Source organism: Elaeis guineensis, chromosome 6 (genome assembly GCF_000442705.2).
Source record: "Elaeis guineensis isolate ETL-2024a chromosome 6, EG11, whole genome shotgun sequence".
Classification (NCBI taxonomy): Eukaryota; Viridiplantae; Streptophyta; class Magnoliopsida; order Arecales; family Arecaceae; genus Elaeis; species Elaeis guineensis.
The window spans coordinates 37868918-37874901 of NC_025998.2; positions in this window are offsets into that span (position 1 = coordinate 37868918).

Consider the following 5984-nt stretch of genomic DNA (forward strand, 5'->3'; position numbering starts at 1 on the left):
TTGTCTTCTCTTATGCTTTCGTCCATCCGTCCGTCCCAAGTGTTGGATCCCTCCGCCAATATCAATTTATTAATACGTTAATTAATATATTATTTTATTTATTAATAATATATTTTTATTATTTTTAATATATTAATACCATATTACATAAATGTCTATTATTTTCTCTTAAATTATAAAATGATCCTCCACATAAATTTCTGCAAGGAATTATGATACAAAGCATTAAGATATCTATTTTTTTTGTCAAACTACAAAAATATCCTAAAATTAAAAATATATGCATGATGAATGAAGATTCTGCCAACACAAAGACCTTCATTTTAATATATATATTAGAATATATATATTAAAATGGAGTCTCTATCCACCATGTTTATATATCTCATATCTACTCCATGTATATTTGAAAAATAATTGAAAAGCATCAATCTTATCAAGGAGGAACAGACATTTCGTTTCCATCACTCCCTCCAACATTTCAGTTTCACTTCCTCTTTCTTTCAATTTCAATCCTCCCATTGATAATATTGATGCCCTCATCACCCTCTACTGTCACTGCCACTGGCACTAATGTTGTCCCGCTTGCTAAGAATCGAAAGATCGATAACTTACCCGATGAAGAACTTGAAAAAAAATGATACCATGGTGCTCGAGACAATATTAGCCAACAAAAGCTCTAGCCCCAATCCTCCACCACCAATGCCATGCATGGAGATAGTCATGGTCGGTGCTCTAAGTTTATCATATGGCAAGTGCTCCAATCTCTAGTTTGTCCTTCTCTCTTTGCTCTTAATCTCTATGGAAAACCCAAATTCTCTCTCTCCCATATTTTTTTTTCTTTTCAGTGATTCATCATGCTACGAGATGGATTTTAGGAGGGATTTTTGAAGATTTTTTTCTTAAAAATGCCATCCCTAAAGTGGATTTTTAATATGAAGCATGATAATTTTGATGGAGATTTCTGTTTTACATAGAAGGAAGGTTGGAATTTAAAGTATTTAGAATCTAATTCGTTCCTTATGATTTCTATTTTTAGATGTCTTGGTCATTAAGTACCTATCGTCAAGTTTTTGGATAAAAATTAAATAATACCCTCTATTTTATCCAGATTTACAAGTACCTCCTACATCTTCAATTCAACAATTTCAATCCTATACTTTACAAATTATTGTAATATCTCTCACCAACCTTCTAATTTGGGGGAAAGCTCATCACCGATGCCACGTGACATATTATTTAAAGTTAGATGGTTGATATAGCTTTATTAGATTATTTAAAAATAGAATAAAATCTTATATGAACTTATAATAGTTCAATAACTAAAATACCCAAGTTCTAACCTTAACTTCATCCTTTTCCTCAATTCTCCTTCCTATGATGGCTATACAACCCCCACCAGTGACCTCCCTCCTAGACCATTGCCGGCGAAGGAAAGAGAGGGAGAAGGAAAATAAAATGAAAAGAGAAAGAGAATAAGAGAATAAGGGTGACAGTACCGAAGGGATGAAAGTTTTTCTTGCTAAAAGAAATAAGCTTTTCTTTTCTTGCTAAAAACCCCCATCCCTCCTTTGCTACCCCCATCCTCCTTTCCTCCTCTCTATTCATCTTCTTTTTCCTCTCCTCCTAATGATTGGTAGTAAAATTCTGGCGATTACTGTATTATTCCTTCTTCGGCTATTTCAAATGGTGCCTTTCTTGAAACTGCATCTAGAGAGATCTCCCCACCACTGACTTCATCCTATGCATCCTCCATATCTGGTAGGAAAACAGACATTGGAGTCTTTAATTAAAGCAGATGCTGATAAGATGAACAACTTAAGATACTCGAGGAGGAGGAAGTGCTTGTCTCCAATGGGCCAAAGCTGAAAGTCATAAATATCCTGATGCAGTTGATTACATGTGGGTCAATCTCTATAAAGGATCATCAGAGCTTTGAATTTATTCCAACTTATAAGCTAAGGTTCTCTCACATAAAGTTTCCATCATCGATGTTTGCAAACTCATGATGCTAAGAGAGCTTGATTGCCTATCAGAGAGTTGAAGGCTGATAGGATTGAGGATAGAAGACAAGGAGTACTTCAGTGGGAGCTTGATAGAAACTAAGAAACATAAAGAGGAAGTAAATATTCTTGATGCAACAAGAGTGGATAAAGTCCTCTAACTGCTACAGATTTTTGATAGGGGCTATCACACCATACTTGCAAGGGATACTCGTAAGGTCTCAAATTCTATATATACAAGATCTTATAGCCAAGTCAACCACATGCTTTTCATATCCATTCTCCACCTCACAATTCAATCTTCCTGCAAGTGTAGCACTAAAGTTTCTAGAATTTAATTTTAGAGCCTCTACTTCATCTTATATATTAGGATAGATTGATCTACTGTAGCTCTCCATATCAAGTCTTTTGTGTTGAATCTTTTCATCAATTGAATTCTAATCTACTCCAATATAGATAGCATAGGCAGTTCTAGCCTCCAAGATCATGGTATCAAATAATTCACTAAAATTGTTGAAGAGACAATCGCTCTTGGCTTTGTTGCTAAAGTAGGCCTTGCACTATTAGGTAGAGAGATCTTCTTCGACTACTCCCAAGTTTTCTCATTAACAGTTCAAATATATACCATCCTCTTTTCAAACTTTTAGGTAATGCTTGCATAGATTACTTTTCACATACATTTTTTAATTCTTTTTCCTTGAAAAATATTCTAAAATTACTATACATATATCTCATGTAGTTATTGCACTCCACCTACGGATAGCTCTTCAATTATAGGGACTAGTCTTTGACATATTAGTAATATTACCTACCAGTCTAATGCAAAAAATAAAGTAGAATGTAGTAAATATATGATGCAATGAAAATATACCTTCTATGTATCTAAAATGAATACTATCTAAATATCATCAAGTCTGCTTATATTCTCTCTAGAAAATATGAAAAAACTAGTTCCAAGAGTCTTTATTTTTTTACTCCAAATATTTATTGCTACTAAGAAGATATAATCATTTTCATCTCTACCAATAGTTCAAAGAAATTATTCTCCAAATCTTCCCTTAAGGAAACATCCATCTAGACCTATTATAGGTATACAGCCAAAAATTTCATCTTCTGAGTATGATATTTTATGTACATTCTCTCAAAAATAGGCTATTGATCCTCATCAGAAACTTCATAATATAAAATTATATGACTTCCAACATTTATTTTTTTCATCATTTCAGCATAGTTCCTTAATTTTCTGTACTATAGCCTTTCATCTTCTTCAATAATTTTTTTGGTTTTTTTTTTAGCCCTATGCACCTGACTCCTACTCACATCCACAGTAATATCTTTTTAACATGAGCCTATATAGTTGATACTTTCTATTTAGCAATGGTCCTAAACTTATTCTAATCCTTTTTAGCCATGTAACATGACTTGAGAGTTTGAAAATACTCTTCCACATACACAAAATTGGTGAAATATTTTAATCTAAAAAGTAGTACATTATCCCTAATCCTTGATGCATATATTCTCCACCACTATTATTTTTACATACAACAACATCTTATATATTTAATGTAACTTAAACTTAAAGTCAATAGACTTCCTTACTATGTTCTCTATCAACATTGCTCTAAAGATTATGACATTAGTAAATATCATCCCCAGCTATAACTTTAAATTTATCATGTCAATATCTTCATTTAATTATGGATCATACTCCCTCTCATTATTAGAAGACCTATGAACAGTTATTAAGTCCTCATTGCATAGAGGATCCTCAACAATGTCATCCAAAGAGATGTTTTTTTTTTCTTTCATAGATGACCCTGCAACACCAAAACAATTAGGAGGGTGTGCAGAGAAAATTTTTCAGAAGTGGGATCAGAAGTCTTAGACTTTAAGATGATACCATTATTAGATCCTTCAAGATCCTCATTCAATCAATTTGATTCACTATCACTATCATGTTTACTGCTACTTCCATCACCTTCATTTCTTATCCTAGCCTCAGCCTTATCATCATCACCCTGTCCATCCCAATCATCAGGTTCCCTCATCAACTCACTTATTGTCAGGCTCAACTTCTTGTCATGTCTACCATCAAACCTATTGTCTACTCTTATAGCTCCAACTATCTTATCATATCTCTCATTAACCCCATCATCCACCGTTAAGTCCACTAAGTCAATAATGGCCTATGTATCTACAACCACATCTTAAGTCTCTTGAGTCCAATGAAACTCATCTTTCTGGATAGCTATAGAGCCCTCTCTCATATTCAACGGCAGTATTCCAGTCTCAACATAAATTATAATGATAAATATCCTTTATCTAACATGTATAATACATCATCATCAGTGACTAATAATCTTAATTTATGATCAATATTATCATTAGGTATCATGAAGTATATATTACTAGTAGATGAATACCCTAAATCAACACACATACTTTGGAGTTCGAAGTAACTCATCAAGGTAGGATCCACATTATCATAATAATCCACTTACCTCCAATATATTTTGTATTTGGTGCCTTTAACAGCATCCCTCTATGGTGGATCTTAAAAGAAAATTTAACCTTAATCATATCTACATCCAAAATGAATTAATTTTATTATTTATTTAGCATATTTGTGAAAAAGTGAACTAATCCTTATATAGAATAAGAGCAAAAGTGGAAACACTACAGCATCATTTGAACTGATCTAAATACTACTAAATGGGACTAACCACTATAAGAAAGATATACAAATTTACTGCAACCAATATATTATCCTTTAAACAAATTCAAATATTGATAAATAAGATTAATCATTGTATTAAGCAATTTTAGATGCACTGAACCACTGCATATTCATTTGAACTACTCCAAATATTGCTAAATAAGATCAACCACTATAAGAAAGAAATTATGATATATCGGGACCACTATATAATTATTTAAACTAATCTAAATATTTAAAGAGTGACAAACCATTACAAGAAAGAAATTAGATACACTCTGACTACTACATAATCATTTAAACAAAATCAAATACTACCAACTAAGACTGACCACTGCATTATATAATTTCATATATAGTAGGATAACTACTTAATCATCTATAACTTACCCAACCACTAGTAAATGAGATCAAAAAATCACAAACTCATAAATAACTAATATCTATAGATGAATTTCTAACCTTAATATTGATATTTCAAAAACAAAGAGCACAATCCCCATATAATTTTTATGGTAGAGTAAAAAATTCATTGCATGACATAAAACAATAAAAAAATATAATAATACCTTTTTCTCGATTTTTTACTTGCTTTTCTTCTTCAATTAGATGAATGGAGGCTTCAATATAGTAGAAAAATCTTTGATTTAGAGAAATACGCTTTTGATTATATGATTTAGCAAAGCATATAGTTAAAAAATTATATAAAAAAATTTTGATGCTATTTTATAGTGCAGGTGGATAATAGAGCAAGATAGAGTTTGAGAGATTTGACCTCAAGTACTACTTTTCAAATTATAGATGGCTCTGTGAAATTGAACTTAACCTCAAATGAGTAAACTGTAATTATCTCTGATTTAAATTAAATCATATTTACAAATTACATGATCTAATTAATTTTTTTTAATCTATAAGGATTATATAAAAATATTTATGAACTTTAAAAAATCAAAAGCATCATCTATAGTATATAAGTGATGATGTGATATATAGATGATGACATGGCATATTATTTGTATATGACATCATCATCTATATGCACATCATCATCTGTTTGCGATATCATTGCTCGTATAGGTGATAATATGACATATGGATGATGATGTGGCACACGACGATTGAATACTTTTGAGGATAAAATTCTATAGCACATGCTATATCATCAAAATAAAGATTTTCATCTATTATGCTACATCATCGCCGATATGCCACATCATCATCTATATACTATATTATCTATGTTTAGGTAGTTTTATCATATAAGT